This window comes from Helianthus annuus, chromosome 16, assembly GCF_002127325.2.
Source record: "Helianthus annuus cultivar XRQ/B chromosome 16, HanXRQr2.0-SUNRISE, whole genome shotgun sequence".
In the NCBI taxonomy this organism is placed as follows: Eukaryota; Viridiplantae; Streptophyta; class Magnoliopsida; order Asterales; family Asteraceae; genus Helianthus; species Helianthus annuus.
Genome location: NC_035448.2, coordinates 46,981,444 through 46,987,443, shown reverse-complemented (window position 1 = coordinate 46,987,443; position 6,000 = coordinate 46,981,444).

Sequence of the window (6,000 nt, the reverse complement as noted above, 5' to 3'; positions counted from 1 at the left end):
GTGTGTGTGTGTGGGGGGGGGGGGGAGTTTAGGTTTTTGGGGGGTGGGGGTGGGGGGTTTTAGGTTTTTTTCGGGTTTATGTTTAGGGTTTAGTTTTAGGTTTTCGAGAGGTGGGGGTGGGGGGGTTAGATTTTTGGGGGGTTGGGGGATTTAGGCTTTTGGTGGGAGGGTGAATTTAGGTTTTTGGGGGGTGGGGGTGGGGTGTTTAGGTTTTTGGGGGTGTCGATGGGGGATGGGTTAAGTGCTTTATGCTTTCCGTATTGGTGCACATGTGTAGTACAAAAAAAATTTTGAATTTTTTTCATATATAAAAAATAGCGATTTTTGTATAAAAAATGTAAAAAAATAAAAAATAAAAAATTTTGGTATGTTTTTTAGGCTTTTTTATTTAGTTTTTTGGTTTTCTCATTTAAACTAGTTTTCTTATGATCCATCCCCTATATATATATATGTATATATATATATATATATATATATATATATATATATATATATATATAGGGGAGGGTTATCTTGAGAACGCTAAATATTGCGAGAACCGTGAGAACGAATGAAAAAAACCAATCAAAACCAATTTCTTTAATTCAAATCTAATTGTAATTAAGATACAACATCAAAAAAAGAATTTACAACATCAAAAAATTCATTTCTTCTTTCAAAATCACTCTTTTTATATTTTTTTTACACATGTGTAAATATAACAGATTTACACATGTGTAAATGGCAAACTTACACGTGTGTAAATTTTCTTTATTTACAAATTCATGTTAATTTAAACGTGTATATTAAATTTCTAACATTGTATTTGAATAATAATGATAAGTGTAAAAAAATTTTTGAATTTGAATTGTTTTTGACCAAGTTCTCGCGGTTTTTATATTTGTTCTCACGGTTCTCGCGATATTTAGCGTTCTCATTTAAACCCTCCCCTATATATAGATATATATATATATATATATATATGTATATATAGGAGGGTTCATTAGGGAATACTAAAAAAGTGGGGAACCGGGGAACACTCTTAAAAATTCAACTTAACATGTTAAAATTGATTAACCATAATCATCATAGTTGGTCGGTTGTGGTTATGGCTTTCCATTATGGTTGTGATTTTAGGTCAAAACCGACCCAAACCGACATATGCACACCTCTAGTTTAAGTAAAAAAAAACAAGGATATATATTTTTTAGTAATACATTTTAACAATCATCATCAAATCACATTTTAACATCAATCATTGATCATTCAACTTGTAACTTAATTAAACAAAACATTTAATATCAAACTATTGCACGTAATAACTAGCAATTGCTTCAAAGAGTAACCCATTTAGGGTAGTATGCTTATCAGCCTAAAATAGTAAAAATAAGGGGATCTAGAACTCATTTGCGAGTTAGTTTCTTAATGTTAGCAACGTACAATCTAACGTTTGAACTGTCACACCCCAACCGATAGTGGAAACATCGGAGTTAGACGAAAACGAGATTGTTCGAGACTTTATAACACTATTACGACAATAATTAATTCAAAAGTTGATTTCATTCATTTCATAACTTTGTCAAATTACAACATGGAAACCAAAATACAACAATTGTTTGAAAAGTACAACAAAATTACAAGAAGCAAATACAACATTGTTCAAAACATGATACATCAAATACAACAACCTACTCTAGTATTTCAAAATGGGTATCTAAGGTATCCCTACTAGATTCCGTCAATGTCAACATCATCAACCTGCAATATGTTTAACATACATGGTTCAATACAAAATGTATTGGCAAGTATACAAGTTTAATATAGCATAAGTATAAAATGATTTAAAAGAATCCACATGGCAAACTTAGTTATCAAAATTAACGTAAAACTGGCATGCGATTATTCCAGTCAACCCTCTGATTACCGCAAGTATAAAAGACTTAACATGACCACAAGACTACGGGCGATGTGTTACTCCTATAACGCTATACATGTTAAGGGAAGGATCGTATGAAGTTAATGACAAGTTTATCACATAAGAATGTTCCATAAACACGAATCAAGCATAACGTATAAGCATGCATGTATTGGATTGTTTGTGTGATTGCCTAAAAGTCTAAGTGTAACTGTGTAAGTTATTAGGCAAACATATTACACCCAAAGTGTAAAATAGAAAAAGGGTGTTTGAGTATACTCACGGTTTTTCTAATCTTTAGTTAAATCCGAAAGTAGATGAGTTGTTGACGAGAGCGCTTGGAACACCGAGGTTACCCTACAGGTGGGTAAATGAAGGTGTGAGTGTTGGAGTTAAATGGAGGATTCAAATTCGGAATTTAAAGTACGTAGTATATAGTATGAAAGTATGATTATCAGAAGGTATACTCTGTCCAGGCACTCATTAAGACACTGAGTTTCTGTGATTTCACGGGTCCTGATTTGCACGTCAGAATCAGTAACGAGGAACGTGGAAACGAAATAAATGGAAAACGAAACAACACAAACTTGTTCGGGCGACTGGACAGTTCGCCCGAGTGGGAATCCATTCGCGCGAAAGGGGTTACCTTTTGTGCGAATGGGACTTGTTTGGTGCAAACCGAACTTCGTTTTGAACGTTTTAACCATTAATCGGCCATGTTTGTGAGTCTAGTCGTGTTACATGTTATAGATATAGTATAGTAATAGTCCAGAATGCCATAGAATTCATAGAAGTCATGCATGGAGGTAATAACCTCGTTATAGTTCACTAAAGCACAAATTAGTTAACTAAGTTAACAAACCGATTGGTCGTGAATACGGAATGTATAAGGCAGAATGTAAATAACCAAACTACCAAACAAGAACAACCCGGGTATGCCGTCTCAACATGGAAGGTATGAATCAAGTGTTGGAGGCTGGACTGGGTCAACTTATTCTAGGTCTAGGAGATTGTTTGGGTGTTCCTTTGCAAGTTTAAGTGAGGTGGTGGAACTAGATTGGAAGCCAAGGCTTCCACGGTTCACACACTGTTAACTCAGAATCGTCCACATTGAATAATGGGGATCTGATTAACATTCAGCACATAGAAAATACTGGAACGAGGTAAAATAGTACCTTTCATGCGGATGGATGGTCCGATCGCACGAAGTGTGAGTCCCTTCGTACGAGAGGTCCTGTTTCGAGGCGAAAACAACTCAGTTTTGTTTGAACTGTTCACCTTTTTGGCTGGAATTGACCCTGGTGTGTGTAAGGTGTAATATGTTTTCATTGATATTTTAAGCCCATTTTACACATTAGTCAAGTTTTAAATTTATAAAACACGATATTCTACTAACACTAAACACACACATGGGCAAGTGCACCCATCGTGAGCGTAGTATAGCGTTGGTAAGATACCGAGGTCGTCCAAGGACATAAGAGCTTTTAGTACCGGTTTATCCTCAACGTCTAATCAAACTAAAAAAAATTTAGAAAAGATTTTAAACATGAAAAATAAAAACTAAAAATGCTTAAATAAAAAATAAAAATAAAACAGATAGACAAGATGAATCACCTGGATCTGACTCGCCTTTAATGTATCCTTTGATGATTTCCGCACTTTTGCACTTTTTAAGAGATTATCTTTGTTATAGTAGTAGGCCCCTCTTTTGAAGGTGACGTTACCTTACCCAGTGGTTTGAGTCAGCAAGGATACAATCTCAAAGGGTCGGAATATTGAAAGATAATTAATTAAGTTATTAATGCGAAAAGTGGTAGGCCCCTCTTTTGAAGGTGACATTACCCTCGGCTAAGTGGTTTGAGTCAGCAGGGATACAATCCCAAATAGTCGGTTTAATGTATTAATAGTAGTTTACATATGAGGGGATCAAGCCATTCGTACCCCCGCCATCCAATACTAGTGGGTATTGAAGGAGGTCCTAGTAAGCTTGACCCAGGTCCTTACAGGATCTATACACTGAACAAGGCAAGAACCTTACTAAACCATTCCCTTAACCCCCGATTAGGTAGCCAGCATATCTCTATATAGACCGTAGAGATATGAATGGTGAAAATCTTTTACTTTATATAGACAGTAAAGTAATGCCAAGACACCACAGACAAATGATAAAGAAGTTTCATCTTCAACATAAGAAACTAGTTATTAAAGTCATTAATACAAAACCAAATAAAAGTGCGAAAAGATTAAAAATCAAAAGTAATACATTAAATGCTTGTCTTCACCAAGTGATGTAAGAGACTTAGCCAAACATGGCCTTTGATTGACAAGAACTCTTACTATCAATCTTGGATCCCTAGACTACTACACACACTCTAAGGTGGATGATGGATGATGGTGGTGGATGTGGGTGTTGTAGTGGTGGTGGAGTGGTGGCAAAGTGGGAGAGAGGTGGTTTGCCAAGGGATGCCTTTGAAGAGACCCAAGCACCCTTATTTATAGCCTGAACAGAAGCCCGGCCACGGCCCCGTGTCCAGCGGACATGCCCTGGTGGCCATCCCTTTTCTCTTCCTTCATTAATTGCTTTTGTCTGCATAGGGCTCAACACGGCCCGTGTTCGCTAGGCACGGCCCCGTGTGCAGAAGTGTATCTGTACTACCAAGATTTGCAAGATTCTGCGAATCTTAGCGTTGACCATGCCCCGTGCTGAGCCGGGCACGCCCCCGTGGTGGGCATAGAAGCTTCCACAGCTTTATCCTTTCTGGAGACATCTGACCATGCCCCCATGTCTAGTGGGCACGGGCCGTGGTCAGCCTTCTGTTTCTTGTTTTTGTTCTTGGGAATGTTGGCGAGGGGTTGGGCATGTCACGTTTATTCCTTTTCTTTGTATTTATGTTGGTTTTTGCTGTTTATTTGTTCCTTTTTCTCGTTTAAGCTCACTTGGTCCTGTAAATTCAAAAGGAAGACAAAAGCACATTTTTTCCAACATTAGTACTAAAAAGGGTTAGTTTCATGCCTCATTTGATGTAATTTATATATTGCATTTTAAACACATCAACCCTAACACTAACCCACAGGTATGAACTTAGCTTGTGAGCTTGGTGAGTCCATGGTTCTGTCAAGCTTTTTGACAGAAAGTTTATTTTATAAAAGTTTGAAAGATAAATTCCAATCTTTATCTTGGTTGTCATTATGCTTGAGAGTTGATATCAGATTGCCAAGGCAGATCTGTGAAACCAAGTTTAAATGATTGAAGAAGTGTATAAAAGTTTAGAAAGGTAGAAGAAAATAGAAGGAATTAAGGTGTTTGTGAGTTGTAATCTCACTTAGAATGTTTCTAGAAAGTGTTCAACTGAAATGTTCGAGTTAGTATGCTAGAGAGAATTTTGGAGTTGTGGAAGGTGAGAAATGAGGGTGGAAGTGCGTATTTATAGGGCTTAACGGGCTTCGGACGAATGGGCTTGAGCGATTGGGAGTTTGGGACGGATGTGTCACACCCCAACCGATGGCGGAATCATCGGGGCGTGGCACTGAGCGAAACAGATTGTTCAGAAGTTTCCATAACAACTATTTATATAATCCAGTTAAAGATACGTCCCATACCGTATCCCGAATAAACAAACATGTCATTACAGATAATCATCCAAACAAGAAATTCCGTTCCGACAACTCAGATTCAAATATTATTACAGCAATTGTTTATCTGCTTCTAGACCCCTATTCTGTTGACTTTCTGGGTGTAATGCCAGAGGACAAGATCTACAGACAACTATGCCTTAGACGCTTGTTCTTGGCAGACAACTATTTGTTGGGGGCTTCTAGAAACTTATTCAAGCCTCGCTTTCCTAGCAAATAAGCATCCTAATTACCTGTCACATACGTTAAAATAAAGTCAATACATAAAATGTAAAGGTGAGCATACAAGTTTGATAATAGCATATAGAGTTTGAATAGTTTACGCATAACCAGACACGTACACAGAGGAAAACGATGCATGTTAATTATCGACATGGGACCATCGATACCAACGACTGCGGGTTGACCGTCCGAGACGGTTCGCAATACATGATTACCACCGTAATCCATGCAAGTAATTGTCCTTAACAACC